This window comes from Aquarana catesbeiana, linkage group LG06 (genome assembly GCF_042186555.1).
Source record: "Aquarana catesbeiana isolate 2022-GZ linkage group LG06, ASM4218655v1, whole genome shotgun sequence".
Lineage (NCBI taxonomy): Eukaryota > Metazoa > Chordata > Amphibia > Anura > Ranidae > Aquarana > Aquarana catesbeiana.
Window position 1 is genome coordinate 293,175,979 of NC_133329.1, and position 17,540 is coordinate 293,193,518.

A 17,540-nucleotide genomic window follows, 5' to 3' on the forward strand; every position below is an offset into this window, starting at 1 on the left:
CCTTTCACCACCTATTACTGTCACAAGGGATGTATACATTCCTTGTGACAGCAATAAAAGTGATCAAATTTTTTTTTTTTTTTTTTTTAAAACACAATTTAATGATATAAAAATAAATAAGAATTTTTTTTTTCTTTAAAGCGCCTCCGTCCCCGCGAGCTCGCGCAGCAAAGAAAACACATGCGGTAGTCGTGCCCGTTTATGTAAACGGTGTTCAAACCATACATGTGAGGTATCGCTGCGATCGTCAGAGCGAGAGCAATAATTCTAGCACTAGACCTCCTCTGTAACTCTAACCTGGTAACCATAAAAAAAATTTAAAGCGTCGCCAATGGAGATTTTTAGATACCGTAGTTTGTCACCATTCCACGAGTGCGTGCAATTATAAAGCATGACATATTTGTTATCTATTTACTCAGCGCAACATCATCTTTCACATTATACATAAAATTGGGCTATCTTTACTGTTTCGTTTTTTTAAAAGTCATGAAAGTGTCCCTTTTTCCAAAAAGTTGCGTTTAAAACACCGCTGCACAAATACCGTGTGACATAAAATATTGCAACAATCGCCATTTTTTTTCTCTAGGGTCTCTGCTAAAAAAAAATATAATATTTGGGGGTTCTAAGTAGTTTTCTATCAAAAAATATGGATTTTAACCTGTAAACACCAAATGTCAGAAATAGGCTTAGGCGTGAAAGGGTTATTGACTTTTTTTTTGTTCATTATCGCATCAGTTTACTATTTAAAGGAACAGCGCACAATCAGCCATTTCTACCTTGCTTATATTGACTGATGCCATCTGGAACAGAAAGCTAAAGAAAATTAACATAGAAAGCATTAAAATTTTTTTTTAGAGATCAGAGAAGGGTTTGAACCTCTGTTAGATATGCTTACTGTCTGTGACTCACTGGGCCAATACCGCTACCTAGGACAGAAACGGGGGCTGAATTATGATTGTGATTGCATGTAGTGCTGTGCTGCATCAGATAGAGTGTACACTTTTTTGATGTGGTGGCAGCCCCACATGAAAGGTCTGCAGTTTCCATTTACCACTGCAGTCCCGGGAACTGATGTCAAGTACTACAAATCTTGCGAGAAGTTGCAGTGAGTGATATTTTTGCCCATTCTTCTTTGCAAAATAGCTCAAGTTCTGTCAGATTGGATGGAGAGCATCTGTGAACAGCAATTTTCAAGTCTTGCCACAGATTCTCAATTTGATTTAGGTCTGGACTTTGACTGATCCATTCTAACACATGAATATGCTTTGATCTAAACCATTCCATTATAGCACTGGTTGTATGTTTAGGGCCATTGTCCTGCTGGAAAGTGCACCTCCGCCCCAGTTTCAAGTCTTTTGCAGACTCTAATGCCCCGTACACACGGTCGGACTTTGTTCGGACATTCCGACAACAAAATCCTAGGATTTTTTCCGACGGATGTTGGCTCAAACTTGTCTTGCATACACACAGTCACACAAAGTTGTCGGAAAATCCGATCGTTTTAAACGCGGTGACGTAAAACACGTACGTCGGGACTATAAACGGGGCAGTGGCCAATAGCTTTCATCTCTTTATTTATTCTGAGCATGCGTGGCACTTTGTCCGTCGGATTTGTGTACACACGATCGGAATTTCCGACAACGGATTTTGTTGTCGGAAAATTTTATATCCTGCTCTCAAACTTTGTGTGTCGGAAAATCCGATGGAAAATGTGTTATGGAGCCTACACACGGTCGGAATTTCCGACAACAAGGTCCTATCACACATTTTCCGTCGGAAAATCCGACCGTGTGTACGGGGCATTACAGGTTTTCTTTTAAAATCGCCCTGTAGTTGGTGCCATCCATCTTCCCATCAACTCTAACCAGCTTCCCTGTCCCTGGTGAAGAAAGGCTTTCCCACAATATGATTCTGCCACCACCATGTTTCACGGTGGGGTGGGGTGTTCAGGGTGATGTGCAGTGTTAGTTTTTGGCCACACATAGCGTTTTGCTTTTAGGCCAACAAGTTAAATTTTGGTCTCATCTGACCAGAGCACCTTCTTCCACATTTTTGCTGTGTCCCCCACATGGCTTCTCACAAACTGCAATTGGGACTACTTATGGCTTTCTTTCAACAATGGCTTTCTTCTTTCCACTCTTCCATAAAGGCAAGATTTGTGGAATGCACAACTAATAGTTGTCCTGTGGACAGATTCTCCCACCTGAGCTGCTTCTCTGATTAATGCTCTCATCAGTTTAGGTGGATGGCCATGTATAGTTTGACAGAACGTAGTATAGTAGTATAGTGCCGCACTTTCAAATGTGTAAACAAATATTGGATACAAACTAAAATCTACTGTACGAAATTAAAAATATAAATAAACATAAGTGCACAATATGTAAGTCCTGTGATTATTGAAATAAACACAGTCTTATGAGAAAAAGTCCACTCAAAAAAAAGCCGCACTCATGATTATTTAAAAAAAAAAAAAAATACATATGCAGATGAAATCAAGAGGCTACTATGAAAAAACACCACTGGAAACCTTCAAGGATGCATGTCAAAGGGGCCAATCAAGCCTTGTAATCATAAATTCAGAGTTTCCGATAGCAACTGCAGGTGGACCTGTGTGTTGGGTAAAGGGGTGGGATAGCGCTGGGTAAAGGGGTGGGAGACCAACAAATGTCTGTTCGCAGATCTACCCTAGCTAGTAAGCATCTGGAAGCAACAAGGAACACGACATGTCCAGTTCTGGCTGCCACATTGCCCGGCCACTGTGCCTGGGGATGAAGCTAATGTAGTATGATATGCACCCTCATTAGCTTGAGTGGAGGGCAGGGGAGACATCAGGAGTCTAATAGACCCTTTTGTGAGCAAGGTGCAGCGTAGCGTTGTGGGCAGTAAACACACAGTGTCCAAGTCAGGCAATAAAGTTAGGCCCCTCCTATCCAGACCAATTTTCAGCTTTCAGCGCTGACGCACTTTGAATGACAATTGCGCAGTCATACAACACTGTATTCAAATGAAATTTTTTATAATTTTTTTCCCACAAATAGAGCTTTCTTTGGTGGTATTTGATCACCTTTGCGTTTTTTATTTTTTGTTAAAAAAAAGTAAAAAGACCAGATTTAAAAAAATTTTTTTTTTTTTTTATATTTTGTTATAAAATTTTAAAAAAGGTAATTTTTCTCCTTTATTGATGTACGCAGATGAGGCGGCACTAATGGGCACCTATAGGTGGCAGTGATGGGTGGCAGTGATGGGCACTGATGGGTGGCAGTGATGGGCACTGATGGGTGGCAATAATGGGCACTGATCGGTTACACTAATAGGCAGCACTGCTAGGTGGCACTGATTGGCACCACTGGTGGACATTGATAGGTGGCACTTGTGGGCATTGATAGGTGGCACTGGTGGGCACTGGCAGGTGGCAATGGCAGGTGGCACCGGCAGGAGGTACTGGTGGCACATATGAGGCAGAATTGCCACTTCCTCTGTCCCTCCAATGTCCAATGCAGATAAGCCGGTGATCGTCTTTTTTTTCTCCTCGCGCTGTCAGCGTGAGGAGAAAAAAAAACGATCACAGAGTTTTTGTTTTGATCATGTGATCAGCTGTCATTCGCTGGCAGCTGATCACATGGTAAGGGGCCGGGACCAGCCCCTTACTCGGATCGGTGATCACCCGAGTCTCAGTGACTCGGTGATCACAGCGCGCTCCGCGCGCGCCCTATAGGGCGTGTGCACAGGGGAGGCCATCATATGGCGGCATCCCAGAAATTCAGGTCCGCGCTGTGGCCGTCATTCGGCTATAGCGCGGATGTCAAGCAGTTAAATAACAATTGCACGGTCATGCCACACTGTACCCAAACAGAATTTTTATCATTCTGTTCCCACAAATAGAGCTTTCTTTTGGTGTTATTTGATCACCTCTGAGTTTTTTTTTTTTTTTGCTAAATAAAAATTTGGAAAAAAAAAAAAGTTTTTCTTTTGTTTCTGTTATAAAATTTTGTAAATAAGTAAGTTTTCTCCTTCACTGATGGGCACTGATAAGGTGGCACCGATGAGGTGGCACTGACGATGGGCACTGATAGGTGGCACTGATGGACACTGGTAGGCAGCACTGATATGCAGCACTAATGGGAATTGATAGGCAGCACTGATGGGCACTCATAGGTGGCACTGGTAGGCGACACTGATGGGCACTGAAAGGCTGCACTGATGGGTACTTATGGGTGGCACTGATAGGCGGCACTGATAGGTCGCACTGCTGGGCACTGATACATGGCATTAATGGGCATCACTGATGACACTGGCAGGCATTGGGGATGGGCCCTGTTTGGCAGCTGCCTGGGCACTGATTGGCATTTCCCTGGTGGTCTAGGGTGGCATACCTGGTGGTCCAGTGTGGTGGCAATCCCTGGTGGTCCTGGCAGCATCCTGGGTGGGCATCCAAGGGGGGACTGCACTGATAAACAATCAGCACAGACCCCCCCCCCGTCAGGAGAGCAGCCGATCGGCTCTCCTGTACTCGCGTCTGTGAGATGTGAGTGAGGAAAAGCCGATCACCGGCTCTTCCTGTTTACAATGTGATCAGCCGCGATTGGACATGGCTGATCACGTGGTAAAGAGCCTCCGTCAGAGGCTTTTTACCGAGATTGGTGTAGTGTTGTGTCAGATTGACACACCACACCACCGATCGCAGCGATGCGCGCCCCCACGGGCATGCGAGAGCTGTTATATGACGTCCACCCAGAACGAGAGCCGCGACACAGGAAGAGGTTAAATAGACTCTGCCTGACCCAAGATGGCTACTGAGGTCACATAGGGCACCATTGTCCAACTGGACAGCTATCTCCTTGAGACTGCAGGAAGTTATAGAGGAAGTTACTCACAACTCCCATTGCTGCATTGGTCGAGTGCCACCTGCCTACACTCTGATATCTCAATAAGGAGAATCTGTAACTTTAAATATGCTGTCACATAGCTAGTTATTCATAGAAATAAAGTTAAGTGAAAAAAGTGACAAATAAAAACAAAAACATTTTTTAAAGTGCCCCCCCAACATACATAGACTGAAAAGTGTGCATAAAAATGTCTCTAGCAGTGAAAGGGTTTTAGGATTCGGACCATGGTTGCTCGAGGACTCAGCAGTAATCAGTGAGGATCAGGATGACAACTCTCCAGCAAATCAGGGAGAGCAGCTCCCACATTATCACTACTACATGAGGTCACATGACAGGTCAGTGGATAGTGATCATGTGATTATATCACCGCAAAGACACTGACCATGTCATGTGATCACCACAGAGTTTCCAGTCAGAGCCGTAGCGAACGGCGGAAGTGGAGATTGTTGATGGATTTCCGGTGTCCGGAGGATGTTCGCCCCCCTCTGGAGAGACATACGGAGTGACAGGAGCCCTGCGAGCTGAGGGAGGCTCTGCCTGGGGAAGAGGAGGCGAGGCCACAGCGGACACAACGCCGAGCTGTCAGCGAGTTCTGATGGTGTGAGGTATGTCCGTCCGCCCCATACAACTGACAGGGAGCCGGGCCAGTACCCGGGCTACGTGATCTCCCAGTACCGGGAACACTGCACCTCTCCTGTCATTGTTCTATACTACAACACACTGCCTGCCCGGGGATGACACTGTGATCACCGCTATATCGCCACTGTCACCGAGTGTCATTACAGCTGTAATCATAATCACTGAGCCAAACATTTATTACATTGCAGCTTACCAAGTTATAGATGTGGTGGCTGCATTCCTCTTCTTTAGGCTTCTTTTCCTTATTTTCACCTGGTGATCTAGCCAGCAAGTCTGTTATTTTTCAAAAGTACAAGCTCTCTTGCAGATACATCAGCTACAGTGATGATACAAACCATTTACTACTAACAGGGGTGCTTACAATGATCAGCTTTTATGGAAAACTTTTATCCCAAAAGGAACAAACTGTTTGCTGTACCTGATTTTTATAGCATAATCATCAGTGATCACTAGTATGGTAGTGTTGTCATCACTGATCACTAGTATGGTAGTGTTGTCATCACTGATCACTAGTATGGTAGTGTTGTCATCTCTGATCACTAGTATGGTAGTGTTGTCATCTCTGATCACTAGTATGGTAGTGTTGTCATCTCTGATCACTAGTATGGTAGTGTTGTCATCTCTGATCACTAGTATGGTAGTGTTGTCATCACTGATCACTAGTATGGTAGTGTTGTCATCTCTGATCACTAGTATGGTAGTGTTGTCATCTCTGATCACTAGTATGGTAGTGTTGTCATCGGTGATCACTAGTATGGTAGTGTTGTCATCGGTGATCACTAGTATGGTAGTGTTGTCATCGGTGATCACTAGTATGGTAGTGTTGTCATCGGTGATCACTAGTATGGTAGTGTTGTCATCTCTGATCACTAGTATGGTAGTGTTGTCATCGGTGATCACTAGTATGGTAGTGTTGTCATCTCTGATCACTAGTATGGTAGTGTTGTCATCACTGATCACTAGTATGGTAGTGTTGTCATCACTGATCACTAGTATGGTAGTGTTGTCATCTCTGATCACTAGTATGGTAGTGTTGTCATCTCTGATCACTAGTATGGTAGTGTTGTCATCTCTGATCACTAGTATGGTAGTGTTGTCATCTCTGATCACTAGTATGATAGTGTTGTGATCAATAGTATGGTAGTGCTGTCATCACTGATCACTAGTATACGGCGACCATGATCAGCTGAATGGGATCAGGCAGTATTCATTTGTTCCTGAAGCTTCCAGTGTTTTCTATAGTGTTCAGGGGATGGCTGGTCAGCACCATCCAGTGATCTTCTATTACTTCTGCTGACACTCCCCCCCCCCCAGGGATCTCACACCCACAAGAGTTTTCCTAATTGAGGACAACCAGTGAATTAATCATGTTTCCTAGAAATCTCTGTCCTTCCATGGTATTTATTTACAGTTATGTTCTAAATGTAGCTAATAAAGCAGAAGTTGTAACAGGCATGACAAGGCAGCTGTGGGTCCACACTGTGTTCTCTGTGCTGGGAGATCAGGAGCCACAACCTCACTTCTCCATTCACAACAGTAAACATGATTGGGAAAACACAACTTTTCTGGAGCATTGGGTGGCCCGCCTCCTTTTATAACACATAAAACCTTCCCTTGCAGAGAACTTTTTTTTGCATATTTCTGCACAGAAAAAAACCTCACATGACACCAATGTTATGGTGTGAACAGGGCACATAGAAAACCATTGAGGTCTTTGTGCCATGCAGGGACAGGTGCCAAAAAAACCCCAAAAAGCATGTCCCTGCACATGGTGTAAAAGAGGTGAACTGACTTTGGTGGTGACAGTATGTCTCATTGCGATCATTGTTGGTACACTTTAGGGCATTCCTTGTTCCGGTAGTAAGGTGTCACATAGGCTAGAGCAGTTTGATGCGTTTGTTAAAGGAAAGGAAAGGAAGTGTTACGAACGCATTTGACCAATGTAGAGTACAGTTTATTCTGGCTTATAAGGTTCCAACATTAAGCCCAGGTTCACACTGACAGCAGGAATGAAATCGTGCAAGTTCAGCTGAACTCGCACAATTTTTTTCCCGCATGTCCGTCCTGACTTCAGGGGCGATTTAAGAGACATTTGTGCGGGTTTCTGCACAGATGTCCATTGAAATCGCACCCCGACGTCACCAAAAGTAATAAAGAAACTACTTTGGGGAAGCGGAGCGGCACCACAAAGTCGGTGTCGCACCGATTTGGACGGTGCCATTGCTGGCAACACCCGCCGATTTGACATGTCGAATTGTATATGACAAATCACTGCAATGTGGATCACGGCTGAATGTTTGAAGCAGTTGGGGAAGGGAAGATGACTCCTACAGCTGAGTGGTACAATTTGTTTGTTATACCCAAGTAAGAGGGAGGGCTTTTTGTGGGGAATAAGATGTCATTTGTATTGATAAAATCATTTGATGCCAAATAGTAAAGCAAAAAGCCTGAAGCAGCTGTATGCAGTTTGGATAAATGGCTGTAAGCACTCTTCTATGGACCTTCCTCTTGGAAGGTCATCAAATGCGTGAAAGTGACTTGTTCCTGTACTTGAGTACCTGCAGGTGACAGAGGAATCTGTAAGGTGGTTATGACGTCCTTCTGCCTTGTAGTATGCAAACAAAAGGTACCTGGTGACAATTCAGCATTATAGAAAATTCTTCATAATCACGTTTATATGTAATAGGAAGAAAGCTCATTACTGCATACTAATTTGCCTGCTTGTTGTTTGTAGAGTGTTAGGGCTTTGTTAGAGTGGAACTTTAGTCAGAAAATTAAAGTAGAATTATAGGCAAAACTTTTTTCTCATTTTGCATAGAGTAAGGCTCGATTCACACCTATGCATGTTGCTTTTGAGCGTTTTTGGAGGTTTTTTTTTCATGCTTGCCACGTTTTTGAGCCGCGTTTTTGCCGCGTTTTTGCCGCGATTTGCGTTTTGCGTTTTTTTTTTTTTTTTTTCATTTTTTTTTACAGTCTTAAAAAAAAATTACAAAAAAAAAAATAAAAATAAAAATAAAAAAAAAAAACCGGCAAAAACGCACCAAAAACGCATCAAAAACGCATCAAAAACGCTGCAAAAACGCAGCACTTGCGTTTTTGATGCTTGTCCATTGAAAACCATTACATGCAAAACGCTGCTTTTTGCATGAAAAAAAGTCCCCGACCCTTTCCAAAAACGCTGAGATACAAAAAAGCATTGATGTGAACATGTTCCATAGGAACCCATGTTAAAAAATTCCCGTGCATTTCTGCAAAATGCAAAATGCATCAAAAAACGCGCTAGTGTGAATGGGGCCTAAGGGAGGGTTATGACCCCTGTTGGATTTTTTTTTTTTTTTGCCATCTCAGTTCTATTGCGGAGAACTCCCTTTACTCGTACCTTTGTCCAATAGCCAAAACAGGAAATAAGAGGAAATCCCTGCAAATTTAGGGAATCCCTTGGGGACCCCCCAGGTCACCGGAACTAGTGTCCCCATTGGAAGATTTTCCCTCTCACTTTTCTGGGGACATCCTAAAATTTTTGATTTTTTGTTTTACTTTCAATGTCAATGATGATGGTAAATGGGAAAATAGAGAGGAGGAATCTCCTTATTGGGGGTACAGACAGCAATTAAAACTGACAAGGGTTCTGATCCCTCTCCACTCAATCCAAAACTTAAAGTGACACTAATGGTAATTTTTTTTTTTTTAAATAACAAAGGTGTCATACTTGCCTCCACTGTGCAGCTCGTTTTGCACAGAGTGGCCCCGAGTCCAGCATTCAGTGTCCATAGACGCCAAATGCAAGACTCGGTCCGCCCCCCCCCCCGGTGGCCACATCTTGGATTTGATTGACAGCAGCGGGAGCCAATGGCTGTGCTGCTATCATTCTATTCAATCAACAGATGAGAACCCCCTAGCAAAGAGAAGGCTCGTCTCCGTGGGACAAGTTCGAAGGTTCAGGTAAGTAAAACGGGTGGGGGGGGGGGTGGGGGCTGAATGCATTAAGGTGAAAAAACACTTACCTTTACAACCCCTTTAAAGTTTTGCCTTTAGTTATCTAGAGCTAAATAGTTAGCTAGATCACTTCAGGCTGGATCATTTTGCAGGTATTGCTATATAAAACAGTAAAAATAAGTGTCTATACTGTTTAAAATCCAGAAATCCAGCAATGCTCAGTTGCTCTCTATTTTTCCTTTTCAAATTAATTTGTTAAAGTTTAGTTGCTCTCTATTTTGAAGCACTGCTGAATTGGTAGAGGCCGATCTGCTGACATCCTTAAAGCAGTATTAAAGGGTTACTAAACCCTCTTTTTTTTTTTTTTTTAATAACAAACATGTCATACTTGCTTCCACTGTGCAGTTCGTTTTGCACAGTGTGGCCCCGATCCTCCTCTTCTGGGGTCCCCCAACAGCGCTCACAGCTCCTCCCCGCATCGGGAAACCACCTAGGAGAAGCAATCTTCTTGGAAGTCCCCGTGCAGGCGCACTCCCGAGTCCAGCATTTGCGTCCATAGACACAGAATTAGTGTAGTTACCGTAGCATAAAGTCCAGAAGACATTAAGGCTCGGTTCACACTAGGACGACTTGTCAGGCGACCTAGGTCGCCTGACAAGTAGCGTCCCGTTCAGTACAATGGAACCGTTCTAATCAGAGCGACGCAAGTTGCTGTCACATTTGCTTGTGCTCGCAACTGTCAGCCCATCAAAAAGTTGGTGTCATAACTGATCACATGTGGCGCTCCATGGTAGTTGAAGATCAAACAAAGGCTAAGATGGCAGCTTCCAAGGTTGAAAACAATAGGAGGGATTAGTTCTGCTTTAATGATGAATACGAATGTTTAATAATGTCTTGAAGTTGCAAATGATGAATTCATGCAGGAAATGAATGCACTGTTAAATGGGAAAGGTTTTATTTGTCAAAGTGTTTGTAAATTTGCTTGGCCAGTAATGTAATCCAGAAAATCTTAACCAACAGCACATCTTGATCCTTAAACCCTGTTGCAGCAGCACAGCTTGATGAAGAAGTTATTAGCCTGCTAATTGGGTCATTAACTACTTGCTGACCAGCTGCTGTCGTTATACAACGACAGGTTGGCTCTCCTGCGCAAATCGGCGTAGTTGGGGGCGGGGGCATGCTGCGGGAGCGTTCCTACTGGCCTGGCCAACTCGATGTCTGCTTGCGACCCACGATCGCCTAGTACAGGGGCAGAACAGGGATCTGCCTTTTGTATACAAGGCGAATCCCCATTCTGACAGGGGACATGACAGAGGTCTACTGTTCCCAGTGACCGGGAACAGCGATCTCTGTCATGTCCCTTGCTGCCCATCCCCCTACAGTTAGAACACACCTAGGGAACACAGTTAACCCCTTGATTGCCCCCTAGTGTTAACCCCTTCCCTGCCAGTGTCATTTTTACATTGATCGGTGCATTTTTCTTGTACAAAGAGTTTTATTGAAAATATATATCTACAGAATAGTACAAAACAGTGATGGATACATCATGAATTAACAGGTATAAGACTACCGGAATCTGGCAGGTAGAACTGACGTTCAAGAATTTAAGCCTGGTCTCAGGCAGCTCAAGGCCGAGGCCGGGCTACATACTAAGGAGAGTCTTCATCTCGTGTTTACTAGCATAGCAGTAAACTACAAACACAAAATATTATGTTTGCAAACAATCATAAACATTTAAAGGATGCATAGTGAGATGTTCTTGTAATACGTAACATTGCATTAATAAAAAAAAAAAAAACAGAAATAAAATCAGATTAAATTGATTAACTTCAAAGAAGATAACATACCTTTTGTATGGTATAACTTTTTTGTTACCTTAAATATCCAATCTCTGTAGACTTAAGCCCAAGGGCCTGAATAAGAAGAAGGAAAGAGAAATTGAAAGTGGGATGATCAGTGCATTTTATAGCACTGATCAATATAATGTCACTGGTCCCCAAAAAGTGTCATTTGGGATCAGATTTGTCTGCCGCAATGTTGCAGTCCCGCTAAAAATAGTGGATCGCCACTATTACTAGTAAAAACAATAAAAAATAAATAAAAGTCCCTAAATCTATCCGATAGTTTGTAGATGCAATAACTTTTGCGAAAACCAATCAATATATGCCTATTGTGATTTTACCAAAAATATGTAGAAAAATATATATTGGCCTAAACTGATGAAGAAATTCGTTTTTTTATATATATATTTGGATATGTATTATAGGAAAAAGTAAAATAAAAATGTATTTTTTTCAAAATTGTTGCTTTTTGTTTGTTTATAGCGCAAAAAAATAAAAACCGCAGCGGTGATCAAATACCACCAAAAGAAAGCTCTATTTGTGGGGAAAAAAAGGTTGTCAATTTTGTTTGAGTACAGTGTCGCACGACCACGCAATTGTCAGTTAACCACTTAAGCCACGGCCCATTTGGCTGGCGTGGCTCACAAACAAAATTGACGTTCTTTTTTTTCCCACAAATAAAGCTTTCTTTTGGTGGTATTTGATCACTTCTGCGGTTTTTATTTTTTGTGCTATAAACAAAAAATAGCGACAATTTTGAAAAAAACACATTATTTTTTACTTTTTGCTATAATAAATATCCCCCAAAAAATATATAAAAAAAATTTTTTTCCTCAGTTTAGGCCGATACGTATTCTTCTACATATTTTTGGTAAAAAAATTTGCAGTAAGCGTTTGGTTTGCGCATTCACATTTATACAGTGATCAGTGCGATTAAAAATGCATTGATTACTGTGTAAATGTGACTAGTAGTGAAGGGGTTAACCACTAAGTGGCACTGTAGGGGTTAAGTGTATCCTAGTGAGTGATTCTAACTGTGGGGGTGGGGGGGGGGGGTGGGCTGTGTGTGTCACTACACTGATCACCACTCCCGATTACAGGGAGCTGTGATCAGTGACAGTGTCATTAGGCATCACCGTGAGACGATCACGGGTATGCCCGCGGACATCGAGCCCGCGGGACCCGCGATCACGGCGCTCCTGGTGGGAGTGGGCGCCCACAAGCCGCCTCTCAAAGGGCCACATACAGGTACTTTAATCTGCCTGTATGTGCCCTTCTGCCACAGTATATCTGTGTGAGGCGGTCGAGAAGCGGTTAAAGCGCCGTATTGCAAAAATGGCCTGGTCATTAAGGGGACAAGTCCTTCCGGTTCTTATTTGGTTAAAGTGGAACTTTATCCATAACCACTTGATATAAATAATGTTCTTTATCAAGGAACATACATTCCACATTAATAATAATAATTATGCTATCAAAATAATTGTGTGCTGTAAATTGCCTCCAGCATTGCTCCGGTTTCTTCTTGCCAATATGCTGAAGCTGAAGGGGTACCGCATATGACAGGGGAGGGAGTACAAGCTCTTGCTGCTCCCAATTTCGATAACCAGCATTGTCTGCATTTGGTGCCGGTCACTTGCATGGCTGTCAGATTGGGAACAGAAGCTGTGTCTGTGCAGCCGCTGCATCCCAAATGACATGAATGGGACTGCCTGCACTCGTATGACACACAGCCCTCGTATGATTGTACACTGTAGAACCCCCATGTGAACAAGGCACTGCGGTAATTTTAAATGTAGGGAGGTTCAGGTCCCTCTACAGACCATATTTCTAGATTAAAAGTATTTTTAAAGGCCCAAAGCACTCTGACCTATCCCACAGCAATCTTTCCAAACTTCGCTTCCATCTGATTTTCGAAAACATGTGAAATGTTACATCTTAATTGCCATTGTATCATTTTATTATATGAGCAAAAAATATAAATATAAATACAGTTTCCAGTAATTCCAGGGTAATTTTTGATCCACCTCTGTTTGGTTGGTCTTTGAAGTTTTTTACAGGACAAACTAAATGCTCAGTTTTATTGCATATGCTTTTAAAGTTCTATTCTTTCCCATAGTATTTAAAGCGGACCTTCAGTAAGTTTTTTTCAACTTTCCATCTATTAAATCTTCTGCCCTTGTTGTTTTAACTTTGGATAGTAAAACATTTTCTCCAATCACCTTCCAGGACGGCACACCTGAGAGAGGGCTCCTCCCTACATGAAACGCAGTCGACAGCTTGTTATAAGTCCCCATCCTTCCCCTTGATCCCCAGTATTGATTGTGTTTCTCCCGAGCACAGCAGCATGTTTGTTTTGTTTAAAGACCAAATGACCAGGGAGGGTCGGATGGTCCCCTGTTGAGACAGGTTCTAGGGAGGCCGGGGAGGGATGAACTAACCTGCAGGCTTATCCTTCTCACAGGTCGCCCTCAAGGCTGCACCAGCGCTATGGCCGCAGCCAGCCGCTCTCTTCATTTCCGGGAATCATCTTGCAGGAAGTGTTACACTCCAAATCTCACTCTCGTATACGGCCACATCACAGGAAGTGGGCGGCGCTGGAGGAACAGTGGGACCCGGAAGTGCTAAAAAACCGCCAGGAGAACGGCCAGGAGAACGGCGTGGAGAGAGGCGTGGAGAGACAGAGCAAGACGGCGGCCAGCGGTCGGCTTGCTGTACTAGCCCCACAAGCAGTACCAACAGCCCAGGACCCAGCCAACCTCTTCATGGAACAGGAGAAAGGGAAAGCGACTACAACTGCGGGCAGATTCAGGTCGGGATCCGGTGAGTAGAAACCCCCCTTGGAAAGGGAGGGGGGAAAAAGGGGGTGAGACGTCTTGGCCTCTAGGGGTCTGAGAATTCCTGGGCCGGCCAGAACAGGCTGGGCTTCACCAATCACCTTACCCTTCCCAGTACAAGCCCGCAGTTAGGGGGAAGACAGAGTAAAATTACATGTATGCTCTATCTCCAGTCTTGCAGAATCCCCCAGCGGAACCCAGGAGGCCCCAGGGCATAGGTCCTCCAAAAAATGTGGGTACTGTAAGGATAAACTCCCAAGGTCCCATTCAAAACCCTTCTGCTATAAATGTATCAATAAATTAGCAGGGAAAGAGGCTTCTACTCTGATGAAAAAGTTTCTTTCATCTATGCAGACGGAAATGCTGACAACAGTCAAATCTTTCTGTGAAGCGGCCGGGCAGTCAGCAGCCCAGGGTCCTGACCCAGAGGAGCTTGCCCCTAGAGAAGGCACATCCTCCAAGGAGAGGCTCTCCGTCGAGGGACCTAATACTCTCCTAACTCCCTCTAGCTCAGGAAGAGGAGGATGGGGGGGGGATAGAAAGCCAGGTCAGGTCAGACCACAACTCAGATGGAGAGGTGGATCCAGACCAGCTAAGCGAGACACAGGAGGATGCAGGGTTAAGGCGATACCTCTTCACCCTGGAGGATCTGGATGGGCTCCTACAGGTGATGTATGCCGCTGAGGAGATTCCAGACACCCCTAGAGTAACCTCTGCACAGGACAAGGTATACAGGGGGCTGAGCTCAATCCATGGTGTTCCCACTCCATCAATCCCTAAAGGATCTGATCCCACAGGACTGGAGGGAGCCTGAAAGGAGGATTGTCAGACAAAAAAACCTGGAAAAGGGGGTTTCCCTTTAAAGAGGGTGACAAAGAAACGTTCTTTAAGCTCCCAAAACTGGATGCCGCTCTGTCTCAAGTCACCAAGCAGTCTTGCCTCTCCTTTGAGGATGCAGGCAGTATTAAAGATCTGATGGACCGTAGATCAGAATCTCTCCTTAGAAAGGCTTGGGATGCTAATACATCAGCCATGGGCCCAGCCTTAGCAGCAGCCTGTGTAGCCAGGAATGCAGATTTCTGGGTGGAGAAAGTGACCATACACGTGTCTCAAGAATCCGAATTGGATGATATCCTTGACTCCCTATCAGTGATAGGAAAAGCTGTTGCTTACCTTGTAGATGTCACAGTTGAGCCTGCAAGAGCCTCAGCTAAAAACGGCCGCATTAATTAACTTAGCTAGAAGAGCTGTCTGGATTACAGAAGGTGGGGCTATGGAGGGGAAGGGAAATGAACAATTTATTGTTTTCCTCCCTCAAGGTCGGCGCCAAAGAAACTAAGTGATGCCAATATCAGGGTGGGGGGGTTGGCTATCCCACTTTGTCCCTCAGCGGGAAAAGATATCATATAGCGCTTACATCTGCCAAATACTGCGAGAAGGTTATCGCTTGCAATTTTCGTCAAAATCCCCCTTTTTGATCACCCTTACACATCCCCCCAGGGATGCCCTGAAAAGATCAGCCCTTCTGGATGGTATCTAGGAATTGGTAGAACAGGTGGTGGTACCAGTACCAAAAAACAACAGTACCAAGGATTCTACTCCCATGTATTCGTTGCTCACATGCCGCCAGGAAAGTATTGGCTGATAGTAAACTTAAGAAACCTGAACAAGTTCTTGGAATAAAAAAAAGTTTACTATGGAGATTATCTACTCTGTACGCAAAAACCTAATGAAGGAGGCCTTCATAAAGAAACTGGACCTCAAGGATGCTTGTCTGCATGTGCCAATTCACGTGGATCATCAGGCATTTTTAAGGTTTGCAGTAGTCATCGGAGGGGAGTTTTTCACTGGCAGTTCAGAGCCCTCCCATTCGGGTTAAGCTAGCCCAAGGATTTTTTACAAAAATCCTAGCAGAGGCAGTAGCCTTTCTCTATCTGCAGGGTATATCTCTGATTCCATACCTGGACGACCTACGGACCATCAGTCACCCAGGTCAGATCAAGGTAACGAGGTAATGTCGGTTCTGGAAAACCTGGGTCGGATAGTCAGCACGGAAAAATCCTCCCTCGAGCCAGAACAGGTCAAGACCTTCCTAGACTACATAGTGGACACCAGACTGCAGAAGCTCTTCTTGCCAAAGGACAAAGTGTCAAAACTAGCTTCATCAGTGGGGGACTTGATAAAATCCCGTCACGCTCCAGAAGGGAGGTGCTAAAAACCCTAGGTCTGATGTTGGCAAGTATACCGGCAATAGTCTGGGCGCAACTTCACTCAAGAGTCCTTCACGTTTTCTTCCTGTCCTCCTGGGACAAAAAGAGGGAGTCCCGGGATCAGGAGATAATGCTCACCCCTCAGGTCCTGTCCTCCCTAGAGTGGTGGACAGTACCCAAAAACCTAAAGGGCGGTAGACCATGGGCGCAGTGAAATCCAGTAAAAGTTACCACCAATGCCAGTTCCTGGGGGTGGGGAGCCCACCTAGGAAAGGAGAAAGCCCAAGGTCAATGGAACAGCTCGCTAGGTCGTATGTCATCCAACTACAGGGAGTTCAAAGCAGTGGGGGAGGCCCTGAAAGCCTTTCAAGAAAGCATCATGAGCAAGGAGGTTCAAGTAAGCTCTGACAATGCCACTGTCATAGCCTACTTGAGACACCAGGGAGGCACCAGCTCCAGACCCCTTCTGGAATTATCCAAGGAGATCCTGGACTGGGCCAAGGGAAAAGTTCTCTCCATATCAGCGGTCCACATAAAGGGGACAAGCAAAACAGAGGCGGACTTCCTCAGCTGTCAGACGATAAGGCAGGGGAAATGGGAACTGAACCCCCGAGGTATTTCAAACCCCGGTGCAGAACTTCGGAAATCCGGGAGTAGATCTGTTCGCCAACCGGCAAAACAGGAAGGTAAAGAGATATTTCTCGATTTCACAAGAGAGGAGAGAGAAGGCTTAGATGCCCTGACTCAGACCTGGCAGTGTAGGTTGGCATATGCCTTCCCATGCCTAGCACTGATTCCGCGGGTCCTTCAGAAGCTCAGCCAGTCCCCAGGCCAGCTCCTCCTGATGGCACCTTGGTGGCCAAGGAGAGCTTGGTTCTCAAGCTTAAGATCCATGGCAGTGGCAGAGCCATGGAAGCTCCCAAACAGGCCAGGTCTTCTCAGGCAGGGGCCAGTACTACACCCAATGGCCTGGTTAGTGAGCATCAGATCCTAAAACGTAAAGGCTGCTCAGAAAGAGTGATACGTACCCTCCTTCTGAGCAAAAAAAAAAACAGTGACTAAAAAGGGTCAGCAACCTTCGGGTTCAGATAGCGGCCCTTATGGTCTGTCTTGATACAAGACTGGCAAAGGAAGACCTCATTAAACGTTTCTTGGTGGCCAGGGAAAGAGTTTCCTCAGTCTCCAAAGGCAGTT

The 17,540-nt window shown here is 44.6% G+C and overlaps 1 protein-coding gene across 2 annotated transcripts in view; it reads left to right on the top strand.

Annotated features, from left to right (window-relative positions):
- Window positions 1-5,285: 5,285 nt before the first annotated feature.
- LOC141146825 (ras-related protein Rab-5B-like) overlaps window positions 5,286-17,540 on the top strand; it is a 99,538-nt gene continuing 87,283 nt past the window's right edge. The window contains exon 1 of one of the 2 annotated variants that reach the window (XM_073633453.1): window positions 5,286-5,491. The gene's annotated coding sequence lies outside the window, so the exon portion shown is untranslated. The remainder of the gene's footprint in view (window positions 5,492-17,540) is intronic. The other variant, XM_073633452.1, reaches the window with a different exon arrangement.